The 15,093-nt window shown below is 33.3% G+C and overlaps 2 pseudogenes; both read right to left on the reverse strand.

Moving 5' to 3' along the window:
- Positions 1-11,157: 11,157 nt before the first annotated feature.
- LOC129251492 (cytochrome c oxidase subunit 1-like) lies at positions 11,158-12,591 on the reverse strand (annotated as a pseudogene).
- A 530-nt stretch (positions 12,592-13,121) lies between these two features.
- LOC129251473 (NADH-ubiquinone oxidoreductase chain 2-like) lies at positions 13,122-14,393 on the reverse strand (annotated as a pseudogene).
- Positions 14,394-15,093: the final 700 nt, after the last annotated feature.

The raw sequence follows: 15,093 nt of genomic DNA on the forward strand, positions 1-15,093 counted from the left end.
TTGGCAAGAATCTTCCGACGACATTCTGATTTGAGTATGTCCGCCCATACTTCACAGCCGTATAGCAAGATGGATATCATTGTGTCCATGAGCAGCTTCCGCCTGCTTGCGATGGGGCCTCCGATATTAGCCATTAATCGTGATAAGTTTGTGATTATTTTGGCAGATTTTTCAGCAGCGTGTTGGATTTGTGCCCAGTAAGTCAGCTTGTTGTCAAGTCTGATGCCCAGGTATTTCACCACTTTTGAAGTCCTTATATTCTCCGTGTAGACCGGCATTATTACTTCTAGAGGTATGCGCGCCCTCGTAAGTAGAATTAGTTCCGTCTTTTCCGGAGCCAAGCTAAGGTCGTGCGAGTCGAGCCATGTCTTGATTTTTATCAACGTCTGTGAGAGTTTCCGTCTTGCCGCGTCTAAATCGCGTGCGGTAATTACTGCTGCAACATCATCCGCATATCCTACTAGATAACACTCGTCGGGCATATCGATGTTGAAGATGCCGTCGTAGCTGACGTTCCAGAGATCAGGGCCTAAGATTGAACCTTGGGCCACACCTGCAGTTAGCACTTTTGTCCGTTGTCCTCTACTTGTGTCGTAAATGAGTACACGATCTTTGAGGTAGCTACGTATCATCTTCATCAGGTATTGAGGTATTTTGTAACGCTTCTCAAGTGCGTCAATCATATCCTCCCATCTTGCGCTGTTGAAGGCGTTTCTTACGTCAATCGTGGCTAAGAGCACGATCGGTCGGGAGAAGTGATTTCTGCTCCGTGCTTTTTCTACACTCTTCACTACATCCTCAATTGCTCCGGTTGTCGACCTGCGTTGCCTAAAACCGTGTTGCCTATCTGAGAGGCCACCCGATTTGCTTATCGCTGCTGCTATTCAGCAGTCTTTCTGACAGTTTCCCTGTCGTGTCGAGCGTGCACAAGGGGCGGTACGCTGATGGGGCTTCCGTGTCTCCTTTACCTTTGCTTATGAGAACTAGCTTTTGCCTCTTCCAGATTTTTGGGAAGATTCCTTCACATAAGCAGGCATTATACATGTTTAGCAGTACTTGCGGACGTTCGTTTGCGATGACTTTCAGCACCTCCGATGGGATTCCGTCAGGACCTGGCGCTTTGTTATTTTTGAGGGTTGCTGCTGCTGCCTTCAATTCCTCTATCGTGAAAGACGGTGGCAAGTCGTTTTCTTCTATGTATTCCCTATCTGCTCTGAGGTCGTGCGTAGGGAAGAGTGTATTCACTATGTTTTCCATAGTGGCTTCGCTAAGTTCAGGAGGGCGCTGCCTTGCCCCTAGCTTATTTAGCACAATTTTATATCCTAGTCCCCAGGGGTTTTGGTTTATATCGCGTCTTAGCTCCCCCCATTTTTCTTTCTTGCTCTTCTGGATGACCGTCTTTAAGATGCGTTTTGCATCTTTGTATTCGGCGTGCTCTTCTATGGCGAGACCTGTTCTACGTGCTCTTGTGTACTTCCTCCTTTTTTTGATGCATATTTGCCTCAGCCCGCAGATTTCATCTGTCCACCAGTACACGGACTTCTTCGGGTGTGCGCCTTTTAACCTGGGCATTGCTGCTGAGCACGCTTGCATTATCCTTCTCAGGGTTATCTGTATTTTTAGTCTGGCGCTATTTGGCTCTTCATGGTTTGACTCGTTTTCGTCATTTTTGGCGATGAGCTTTGGCCTATCGAGCTTTCTTGCGTTCCACTTTCGTGAGCTTTTGTTGTATTTCGTTGCGCTTGTATTTGTCTCTCCAACACAGTAGGTGATGTACTGGTGATCACTGCCATTGTCACTGCCATCACTGTCCTCAAGAACTGTCCATTCACGTATATTACTAGCGTAACTCTCAGACACTAGAGTTATGTCCGGTATTGTGCCTTCACAGCCAGGTCTTCGAAAGGTTGCTTTGTTGCCCACGTTTGCAACGACGAGCCCTAGTCTTGCGGCCATGTCTAATATTCGTTGGCCTCTCGAATTTGTTGTTCGACTACCCCATTCCATGGCCTTGGAGTTAAAGTCTCCGGCGATGATGAGATTTTCGCTTATTTGGCGAGCTAAATCTTCAATATTTTCCAATTTAGCTTGGAAACCCGCAATGGTATCACTTGGCGTAAGGTAGCAGCTTATGATTGTGAGGCGATGGCTCCCTATCCACACGTATCCGTTTCCTGCTCCGCTATTCGTCACATGGAGCTTGGAATTATCCTTGCACCATATTGCTGCTGTAGAAGAGAGGTCTTCTATAAACCAGCCAGCACTTGGAGAGGCGTACTGTTCGCTTAGTACTGCTATGTCTACTTCATGTTCCAGCATGATTTGTGGTAGGAGTAAATCTGCGGTAGTGCATCTGTGCATGTTGCCTTGAAGAATTTTTATCATTTCGACATATTTTCACTGTATGCTAGGCATCTAGCTGACCCTAGAATGTGGTCAGTGTAGGCAAGACCTTTATCGCGGCATATACAAAAGTCTGGTGGGTTGCTGCATTCCTTGATTTTGTGCCCTGGCTTCCCGCATCGTATACACAGGCCTTTACCTTTTCTATCAGGCCCCTTACACTCCCATTGTAAGTGTCCGGTTTCAAAGCATCGGTAGCATTTCTTTTTGTCAATGCAGAGCCTCATTTTGCAATTGATCCATCCGATCTTTATTCGTTCCTTCTGGAGAATTTTGCCCGCGTTTTCAGAGGTTAACGTCACGTACGCTCTTAGCTGTTCTCGGCTGTTTGGTGCTGATAGCTTAACCATGGTTTCCACATTGGTTTCGTCTAGTATTCGGTTTACTGCTGTTACAACTTCGTCTGCTGTAGTCAGCGAGTCTAGATCTCGTATTTCTATTGTTGATTTATTCTTCAACTCGTTCACGGAGGCTATGTCTCTCATCTTGCCCCTCAAAGTTTCATGGAATTCTGGGCCGGCTTTTGCGCCTTTGTCAAGTTCACGGCGAAGCGCGCCCGTTTTCGTTTTCTTTATTGCTCGAACTTCCACCCGGTTTTCATCTGACTTAACATACTGCCGAAGGTTTTGCAAAACTTTAGCGTAGCTTCGTCCTTCTACTGGTTTGAAGAGTACCGCTTCTGACCGTCTTTTAATTTTCCTTTCGCCTTTTCTTGTCTGGGGTCTCTGCTTGGTTTTTGTTTCTACGTCTTGTTTCTTCGTCTTCTTTCTTGTCACGGTTTGCCACTCCGTCTTACCAGTCTCGCATACCTTTTTCTTCGCCCCTTGCTCTACCGGGCTGGATGCCCTCCGCTTTGATGATGCAGCAGTCGGGGTCATCAGGTCGCTTGTCGCAGTTTGTGCTTCTGGTGGTTTCGCCGCCCTTGATTTCTCGGCCTCTTCTTCCGCTTTTGTCCAATTTCGTCGTAGACTTTCGATAATGTCGAAGAGCTCGTCTAACTCGGATACTCCGGACTTTACATCGCTGCTTATATTTTTTATAATAAATCGCTTCATATTCGTTTGTTTATTAAATAAATAATTAAGAATTTACTGAATAAATAGTTTTAAGATAGATTGAAAATTCAATACTTTTTGAATGCAAATCAAATGTTATAATTAACTACTATCCTATTTAGTTTATATATTTATATGTTAGTTAGATCAATTTAATATACCTCGGTTTCATTCGTGGTATAAACCAATAATTAAGATTATAATAAAAATGATTGATGTAATTGTTCATATTATAATGTTTGATAAATTAATAATTAGGATTATTGGTAAGATTAATGCAATTTCTACATCAAAAATTAAAAAAATAATTGTGATTAAGAAAAATCGTATAGAGAATGGAAGACGTGATGATGATTTTGGATCAAAACCACATTCAAATGGGGAGCATTTTTCTAGATCTGCTATACTTTTTTTTGATAAAATAGAAGCTAAAATTATTACAACACTTGTAATCGTTATTAAAGTTAGAGCTATAATAATAATTGAGAAAATTATCTATACTACTAATTAGTAGACTTTATGATTGGAAGTCAAATATACTTTATATATTATATAGATATTGTAAATATTAGTTTGTTATATTATTGCATTATCCTCCTCATCAATAAATTGAAATATATAGAAATAATCAAACAATATCAATGAAATGTCAGTAACAAGCGGCTGCTTCAAAACCGAAATGATGTGTTTTTGAAAAGTGATTATTTAAATGTCGAATTAAACAGATTAATAAGAAAGTTGTTCCAATTAATACGTGGATTCCATGGAATCCTGTAGCTATAAAAAATGTAGAACCGTAAACTGAGTCAGCAATTGTAAATGGTGCTTCAATATATTCATATGCTTGTAAAATAGTAAAATATACTCCTAATAATACTGTGAAGAATAATCCTAGTGTGGCTTGAGAATGATTACTTTCTATTAAACTATGATGGGCTCATGTTACAGTTACTCCTGAGGCTAGTAAAATAGCTGTATTTAATAAAGGAATTTGAAATGGGTTGAAGGGTTTAATTCCTGCTGGTGGTCATGAAGCTCCTAATTCAATTGTTGGAGATAATCTTCTGTGAAAAAAGGCTCAAAAGAATGATACGAAAAATAAAACTTCTGATAAAATGAATAAAATTATTCCTCATCGTAGACCTAATGTTACAGGTAGGGTGTGTAATCCTTGGAAAGTTCCTTCACGAGAAACATCTCGTCATCATTGATAGACAGTTAAAATAGTAATAATATTACCTAATAGGAATAATGAAATATCATATTGATGGAATCATTTAACTAAACCTGAAACTGATGTTATTGCTCCAATAGCTCCTGTTAAAGGTCATGGGCTATAATCTACTAAATGAAATGGATGATTAGCATGTGTTGACATTAATTAAATTAATTTACTTCTCTAGAGTATAAAGTACTTAATACTGCAAATACATAGGATTGAATAATTGCTACTGCTGATTCAAGTACTAATAAAGCAATTTGGGCAATAATTAATAGGGAAATGATAGCATAGGAAAGTGATGGTCCTGTATTTCCTAGAAGGGTTAATAGTAAATGACCTGCAATTATATTAGCCGCTAGTCGTACTGCTAGAGTTCCTGGTCGAATTAAATTTCTAATTGTTTCAATACATACTATAAATGGTATTAAAATTGCTGGTGTTCCTTGGGGAACTAAATGTGCAAATATATGTTGTGTGTGATTAATTCAACCATAAATTATAAAACATAATCATAAAGGTAAAGCTAATGTTAAAGTTAATGTTAAATGACTTGTACTTGTAAAAATATAAGGGAATAATCCTATGAAGTTATTAAATAAGATTATTGAAAATAAAGAAACGAAAATAAAAGTTGATCCTGAATGTCCTGTAGATCCTAATAAAGTTTTGAATTCTTTGTGTAAAGTTAATAAAATTGAATTTCAGAAAATATGATATCGTGAAGGTATTAATCAATATGTTGAAGGAATTACTAATATATTAATCCTAAAAGAGTTCTTATTCAATTAAGAGATAAATTAAAAATACTTGAAGTAGGGTCAAAAACTGAGAATAAATTTGTTATCATTTTCAATTAAGAGTTTGAGTAGAGGATTTTTTAATTGAACTAGATTTAGGGGATTGAGGAATTATAGAGTAATAATTTATTATTCTAAAAAGTATAAATGTGATAGAAAAAATAATAAATAAACTTAACCAACCAATTGGAGCTATTTGTGGGATTAAAAAATATTACAATAATAAGTTTAATAATTTTAGTTTGACAAACTAATGTTATATAATAGATTTAACTAAATTTTGTTTTGTTAGTTATAAATCATTAGAAGTAGGTGCTAATTTACTATTGAGTGGTTTTTTTTTTTTTTTTTTTTTTTTTTTTTTTTTTTTGTTTTTTTTTTATATTATTGCAACTAGTTCATAAATATTTACAAATGACTAACAAGCAACTTAATTATGATAACATTACACAATTTACACTCTACATGACATAAAGCATTTCTATGGAGGTATGAGATCGCTAGATTTAGTGCGTCTGAGCCTTCGTATTAATCCGTTGGTTTCAATTAAATTAAGTGCTTCTTCATTGATGTGGTTTAATAGTCTTTCTTTGTGGGCAACTGCAATCTTTGCGATTTCAGTGTTAACGCAGTTTATTTTAAGGTCGCGCTCAATGTCGGAACTTCTACAGTACCATGGTGCTTTGACAATGCACCTAAGGACCTTATTTTGGAAGTGTTGGATTTCGTTTTTCGTACTTTGACTGGCGCACCCCCATAGCTGCGCACCATAACTCCATACTGGCCTTAGTATCTGCTTGTAAATTAACAGCTTGTTTTCTATCGTGAGAGCTGATCTGCTACCCATGAGCCATTGCATGTTTTTGAGTTTGATGTCCAATTCTTGCCTCTTTTTCTTGGCATGCTCTTTCCATCGAAGTTTGCAGTCAAGTGTCATACCTAGGTATTTCGCATAGTTTGAGTATGGGACTTGTTGATCATCTATGTATAGTGGTATATGTTGTATTTTAGTGTTTGTGAAAACTACGTGTACAGATTTTGTTTGGTTAAATTTAATTTTTCATGTATTAGTCCACTGGCAGATCTTATTTAACGCGGTTTGTAATGTGGCTGTCGATTCGTTTTCAGTTTTACCAACTGCAATCAATGCGGTGTCATCTGCAAACGTTGCTGTGACGTAATTAGGATCAGACGGTAGGTCATGTGTAAAGATAAGGTACAGCAGAGGCCCAAGAACGCTGCCTTGAGGTACTCCTGCATTTATTTGTCGAAGACTTGAATAAGCATCATCTTGCTTGACTCGAAAATAGCGATCTGATAAGTACGACTCCAAGATTTCGTAGTATTGCTTAGGAAGTATTAATTTTAGTTTAAAAAGCAAACCTGTGTGACAAACTTTATCGAATGCCTTTGCCACATCGAGGAATACGCCAGAACATACTTTTTTATTTTCGAGTGTTTTTTCTATTTCGTGCGTGATCCTGTGTACCTGGTCGATTGTAGAATGTTTACTTCGAAAGCCAAACTGATGAGTTGGAATTATTTTTTTTCGTTCTATTATTTTATTGAGTCTTTTAATCAACAGCTTTTCAAACAGTTTTGAGATCCCTGGTAGGAGTGATATAGGTCTATACGATGAGACTTCGTGTCCAGGTTTGCCTGGTTTTTGGAGCATAATAACCTCCGCAGTTTTCCAGAGAATAGGAACGTAATCAAACTTAAAAGATGCATTCATTATGCTAGTGAGAATTTGGATGCTTTTAGGGGGAAGCTGCTTGAGTATTTCTGCAGTGATTATATCGAAACCAGGGGATTTTTTATTTTTTAGCATTTTAATTTCTCTTTTTAGTTCGGCGCTCGTGACTCGTGGAATTTCTTCAAACTCTTGGAGTACGGATGTAGACAGGTTTTCGGATGTTGCCTCATGAGGTGTAAAAATATCAGCTAGATAATCCGCATATAGTTCTGCTTTCTGGGAATTGTTATTAGCCCATTTTCCTTCTTTTATCTTGAGTGGAGGACAGTGCATTTGTGGCCTTTTTAAGTACTTTGTGCATTTCCATAAAGAGTAATCCACACGACGATCGTTTGACAATGAATGCAAGTAACGAGAAAACCCATCGTTTTTAAACTTCTTTATTTTCCGACTGAGGTCTTTGGGCATTTTGTTTAGCCTAGTTTTATCTATTGGTGCTCGTGTTTGATGCCACTTACTGCGAAGTTTTCTCTTTAGTGAAATAAGATCTCTGATGTCCTGTGGGTATTGAGTAATGACTGCGGTTTTTTTAATAGTTGGAGTACTTTTCCATGCGGCAAGTTGCACGTTGGACGTAAAATTTTGAACTTCACTATCTAATTGTTTCTCATTAACTATTTGTGCTGCATTATTTTTGCAATTTTGTAGAATTTTCTTGAAGTAATGCCAATCTGTGTATCGGTTACTCAGTTTGTCCATATGTCCTTTAAAAATGATATGCTCGCTGAGAGACAAAAATATTGGTGAGTGATCCGAGTTTAGATAATCACTATCTTCAATTTCTAGAAAGTTTCGAGATATTTTGTTAACTATGAAGAAATCGATTAGGTCAGGCATTTTTTTGGAATCAGTTGGCCAGTACGTTGGTTTGCATGTTGTGACTGCATCACATCCAGCAAGTTGCATTGCCTTATGTAATTCTCTTCCTTTCGTTGTAGTTAGTCTCGAACCCCAGTATACGTTTTTAGCGTTAAAGTCTCCACCCATGACGAATCTCTTTTTATATATTTTTAATAGTTTATAATATTGTTCACATTTGATCTGGTATCTTGTGATATATAGTGCGAAAGGGGGTTTTGATAAGCGATAAGCGAAAGGGGGTTTTGATCTTCATTAATGGTTACTGCTGTAACTTGGAACTCATCATCAGAAACTTTTTCTTCTTCGAAGTGCTTGATGCAGCTTTTTATTATTATTGCACTACCACCTCGGGCACAATTGCTTGGATGAATCACATGATAGGTTTCATAGTTTTTAATTTTTATGTATGATTGCGTTGTGAAATGCGTTTCAGATATCATACAGACATCAACATTTTCCGAATTGAGTACAATCTCCAACTCATTTTTGTGCTTTAGTAGTCCATTCGAGTTCCATAAAAGTATTTTTAGGGTTTTAGACATGGTTAGATTCGGATAAGAATATCTCAAGTTTAGATAAGCGTGTTTCCAGTGCTTTATTGAAATCCATTTGCTCATTTAGTTTCTGTAGTATCTGTGCTAGTGCATCTCCAGAGCAAGCAGTATTAGTAGTGTTTTGTTTTAGAACATGTGCGTAAGTAAGTTGTTGTGGGGTCTGTTTTTTTAATGTATAGTTGCAAGCCATTGATTTCTCAGAATTTTCTTCATTAATTTGGTTGGATTTCGTTGTATAGGGAGCTGAAAGTTCTTTTTTTTTCCTGTCCAACTTTTTGACTGCGCATTTTTTGTAGTTCTTTTGGTACTACACACCCTCTATAACTGGCTGGATGGGCTTCTCCGCAGTTACAGCATTTCGGTTTTTCTTTTTCGGGTTTATTGCAGTCAATGCTTTTATGTTTTCCTGCACACTTAACACATCTTGGCTGTTTACCACAATAGTTTTGTGTATGACCTTAGGATTGACATAGTTTGCATTGTGGTATCAAATTTGATGATTTTACAGGTTCGATCGAGACAACTGAGTTTAAAATAGTTTTAATTTCGTATATCTTTTTTACATTTTCCATGGAGTCGAATGTTAACAGAAACATATCTAAAGGCTCCTTGGTTTTCCATTTTAGTTTATTGTGAGCGCTTAGTGCATTAAGACCTTGTTTTCTTAAATCTTCTATGATTGCTTTGGCTTCACAAGAATGGTGTAGTTTTTTAACTACGACTTTAATTGGCCGCGTTTGTTTGTTCTCAAAACTGTACCAGGAAATATTTTTAGTGGAAAAAGTTTTTGATAATTTTCTATAGTCTTCAATTGAAAAGGTGTTGACTTTATATACTCCATTGTTCAAGAGTTTTATCGTAAAATTTTCTTTCGACTAAGTTTTTGTTAACGTATATAACTGTTGGTAATTACAATCTCCAGATACCATAATAGGTGGTGGGCGAGTGTTTCCTTTAGTTGGTTTAGACGGCAAGAGGTCTTCATCATTTGCTTTAGAAAGTTCCGGAGATGACTCTGCCTTTCTCTTCTTTGCTGGTCTCTTCTTCAAAATCCAGTCAGTTTCGCGAGAAAGTTCTTCCTCATCAGTTGAAAAGTGTGCTATGTCACTCGTTTGGAAATCCTTTGATTGGACGGATTTAAGTTTCGAATTTTCAGCTTTTAGCTCGATTATTTCTTTTGAAAGGTTTTTACACATTTCTTCCATTTTTTCTAATTTTTTGGTGAGTTCATTTATAGTGGCTCGATTTTGTGACGTATTTCCACCGCCTGGTGGAGGCGTTCTTTGTAAACTCATTTTTATCTAAATGGCAGCCCTACTCCAATTGGCGTCGATAATGCAGTTTGATAATATTTACTGATTTGATAGCGCATAGATGGCGCACCACACCAGTAATTTATTTTGATTTACAAGATCAGCTGGTGGCCGCTCTCCTTGTTATGCCGAAAATGTTTCTGTTTGTTTGTTTGTTTTTGTATTTGTTTTGGTTTTTGTATTTTACCTATCTATTTGGTTCTTTGCTGATCGACGCTCCCAATATGATGTCCAGGACGATTCCCCAATCGCTAGCACCTAGTCACGGTAACTTTTGGTTTAATTTAACACTTTAATATTGTTTTAAATATTAATTTTATCTAGAGCACAAGTCAGGCACGTCCACTCTCAATGACTAACTGTTTTCTATGGTTTAAGAGACCAATACTTGCTTTCAGTCATCTAATGATGAATTTACTCTATTTGTAATTCATTTAATAAAATGGTTAACAGGAATACTTTCAATAACAATAGGTATAAAACTATGATTAGCACCGCAAATTTCAGAACATTGTCCGTAGAATAGTCCTGGTCGATTTATTAAAAAATTAATTTGATTTAATCGTCCAGGAGTTCCATCTACTTTTAATCCAAGAGCGGGTACTGTTCATGAATGGATTACATCTGCGGCTGTTACTAAAATACGAATTTGTGAATTTATGGGTAAAATAACACGATTATCAACATCTAATAATCGGAATCTGTCTGCTGTTAATTCATTTGTTGGAATTATATATGAATCAAATTCTACATTTATAAAATCTGAATATTCATAACTTCAGTATCATTGGTGTTCAATAGCTTTTAGAGTTACTGAAGGTTCATTGATTTCGTTAATTAAATATAAAAGTCGTAAAGAAGGAAAAGCAATAAATAATAGAATAATAGCTGGTAGAATTGTTCAAATTACTTCAATGGTTTGTCCATGTAGTAGATTTCGATTTGTGTATGAATTAAAAAATAATATTATATAAATATTAAATAACCTACTAAAGTTGTGATTATTACTAAAATTATAAGAGTATGATCGTGGAAAAATGATAATTGTTCTATTAAGTGAGAGGCACTATCTTGAAAGCCAAGGGCTGCTCATGTTGTCATTATGAAATTAATAAATAATTATTTATATTTATAATTCTAATAAAAGTGAAATACTTTATATATAGAGCTTAAATCCATTGCACTAATCTGCCATATTAGAAATTAGTTAAAAGTGGTAATTCAGAATAACTATGTTCGGCAGGAGGGGTATTTTGAAGTCTTTCAATTGATGAACTTAGTTGTATAGGATAGATAACTTGTCGTTGGGAAATTATACTTTCTCAAATAATAAATAAGAAAAATAAAATTCCTAATAATGAAATAGTTGAGATAATGTTTCATGTTGTATATGCATCTGGATAATCTGAGTATCGCCGAGGCATACCTGCTAGTCCTAAGAAATGTTGGGGGAAGAATGTTAAATTTACTCCGATAAATATAATAATAAATTGACTTTTTAATCATCTAGGGTTTATATTTAATCCAGTAAGTAAAGGGTATCAGTGAATAAATCCAGCTATAATAGCGAATACTGCTACTATGGATAATACATAATGGAAGTGTGCTACTACATAATAAGTATCATGTAAAATAATATCAACAGATGAATTAGCAAGTATTACTCCGGTTAATCCTCCTACTGTGAATAGGAAAACAAATCCTAGAGCTCATAACATTGCTGGTGAGTAATTTAGTTGAGTACCATGAAGTGTAGCTAATCAACTGAAAATTTTAATTCCTGTTGGTACTGCAATAATTATAGTAGCTGATGTAAAATATGCTCGTGTATCTACGTCTATTCCAACAGTAAATATATGATGAGCTCATACAATAAATCCTAATAATCCAATTGCTATTATTGCATAAATTATTCCTAAAGAACCAAATGTTTCCTTTTTACCTGACTCTTGACTAATAATATGAGAAATTATTCCAAATCCAGGTAAAATTAGAATATAAACTTCTGGATGACCAAAAAATCAAAATAGATGTTGATATAAAATTGGATCTCCTCCTCCAGCAGGATCAAAAAATGATGTATTTAAGTTTCGGTCTGTTAATAATATTGTAATTGCACCAGCTAGTACTGGTAAAGATAAAAGTAACAATAGAGCTGTTAATACTACAGCTCATACAAATAGTGGTATTCGATCAAATGTTATACCAGTAGATCGTATATTAATTACTGTTGTAATAAAATTTACTGCTCCTAGGATTGATGAAATTCCGGCTAAATGTAATGAAAAATAGCTAAATCTACCGAAGCTCCTCCATGAGCAATTAAAGATGATAATGGAGGGTAAACAGTTCATCCTGTACCAGCTCCGTTTTCTACTATACTACTTACTAGTAATAGTGTAAGAGAAGGAGGTAATAATCAAAATCTTATATTATTTATTCGTGGAAATGATATATCAGGTGCTCCTAATATTAAAGGTACTCATCAATTTCCAAATCCTCCAATTATAATAGGTATTACTATAAAAAAAAGTATTACAAATGCGTGAGCTGTTACAATTACATTGTAAATTTGATCATCTCCAATTAAGGCTCCTGGGTGTCCTAACTCAGTTCGAATTAGAATTCTAAGAGATGTGCCTACTATACCGGCTCATGCCCCAAAAATAAAATATAACGTTCCAATATCTTTATGATTTGTTGAGAATAGTCATTGTCGCGATTAAGACAATTAAAATATTCTTTATTATTAAAAATTATTATTAAAAAGTAACAAAGATTAAATGGATTGTAAATCTATTTATGAGAATAAATTCTTTTTAATCATAAATTTATCTATAAGAATAACCTTTTTAGAAAGTTTATTTTATGAGAAGGGGTTTAAGAATTTACTAAATAAATAGATTTAACTAAATTTTTAAATTTAGGGCTTTATAGTCAATAATGACATTAGACTGCAATTCTAAAGGAGTATAAATATAGTATTACTAAGGCTTAAAAGTAAATATAACATTACTAAGGCTTAAAAGATTTAACTTATATTTATAGCTTTGAAGGTTATTAGTTTATTTAACTTAAAGCCTTTGATTTTATAAAAATAACAAAATTAAATGAAATTAATAATTAAGAATTTACTAAATAAATAGATTTAACTAAATTTTTATAAGGACACTATAATAGACACTAAAATTAATCTAAATGTTGAAATAAAAGATGAAATTATTATACATTTAAATGAAATTTTGTTAACTTGTATATAATTTATTCAGTTGTTTTCATTATAATTTAGTATAAAAGCGGCGAAACATAAACGTAAATAAAAAAATAATGTAATTAAAGTTATTACCGTTATAATTGTCATAAGAGTGTATTGATTATTTAAAACTAATAATTGAATAACTAATCATTTTGGTAAAAATCCAATAAATGGGGGAAGTCCACCTAAGGATAATAAATTTAGAAATAGTATGAATTTTAAAATTTTTGAATTAAATAATGAATTAAACAATTGATTAATATGATACATTTTAAAATTATTAAAGATAAATGTTAAACTAAATGATAAAAATGTATAAAAACAAAAATAAATTATTCATATTGATTCACTAATTTTTATTGCAGTTAATATTCATCCTAGATGATTAATTGATGAGAATGCTATTAGTTTACGTAAGGATGTTTGATTTAATCCTCCTATTGATCCAATAATTGTTGAAAGAATAATAATTGAAAAAATAAAAGTATTTTGTTGAATTGTAATATATGAAATTATTATAATCGGCGCAATTTTTTGTCATGTTATTAATACTAAAGCATTTATTCAGGATAATCCTTCTATAACATTAGGGAATCAAAAATGGAAAGGGGCGGCTCCGCTTTTTAGTAAAAGGGAAGAATAAATAATTACATCATTATATATTGAGTTTGATTGAAATATAGGGAAATTATTAAGATATATCATAATAATAGCAAATAATAAAACAGCGGATGCTATTGCTTGAGTTAAAAAATACTTAAGAGAGGCTTCTGTTGATATTAAATTATTATCTCTTATTAGGGGGATAAAAGATAATAAATTAATTTCTAAACCTATTCAAGCACTTAATCAAGAATTAGATGATACCGTAATTAATGTTCCTACTATTAAAATAAAAAAAATATGATTTTGGCAGAATTATTGAAAATTAAAAAGAAAAGGATTAAAACCTTTATAAATGGGGTATGAACCCAGTAGCTTAATTAGCTTATCTTTTAACTAAATAAATAGATTTAACTAAAAAAATTTTTTACTTAATTTTATTTATATTTTGGTGTATGATGCACAAAAGTTTTTGATGCTTTTAGAAATAGTTTAATTCTATTAAATATAATGAATGTAAAGTTATTACATAATTTACCCTATCAAGGTAACCCTTTTTATCAGGCAATTCATTAAAGGAAAATAACTTATTTGAAATGAAATAGGCTGTTTTCATTGAATTTTTTTTTTTTTTTAATAGTTGATTTATTAAAAAGGGGATAAATTTAATTAAACTTGTTTATTTAATTATAATAATTAAATATAGTAAATTAATAATTATAGGAATTTGTTTATCTAAATAATTAAAAATTCCAATATAGACATCTCCGAGAGGTAAAAGTACAACTCGTATATAAATATATAGATGAATATAAAAAATTTAATTTTTATTATTAATTTATACAAATGTCTAACGTCAGATTAAAGTATGTGCCTATAAATGTAATATACAATTCTGCATTTTCTAATTTAAAGGGGTTTTTTAACAAAATTAATAGACATCTATTAATTAATTAAATATTTATATATTGTACATATAGATATTTATTGATCTAACTTAGTATATGTCTTATTATTATAAAATATATTATTTAAGAAAAAAAAAATTTTTTTAAATTAAAAAATAAGAGGATTATTTATCAATAAATATTAAAATTTAATAAATATGAAAAAAAATTAAAGAATTTAGTTAAATCTATTTATTTAGTAAATTCTTAATTATTAATTTCATTTAATTTTGTTATTTTAACTAAATTTTTTATGATAAATAATTTAAATTAAATATAATTATTTTGTACTTATTAGTTCTATAAATTTATTCATATTATTTAAG

Source organism: Anastrepha obliqua, unplaced genomic scaffold (assembly GCF_027943255.1).
Source record: "Anastrepha obliqua isolate idAnaObli1 unplaced genomic scaffold, idAnaObli1_1.0 ptg000023l, whole genome shotgun sequence".
In the NCBI taxonomy this organism is placed as follows: domain Eukaryota; kingdom Metazoa; phylum Arthropoda; class Insecta; order Diptera; family Tephritidae; genus Anastrepha; species Anastrepha obliqua.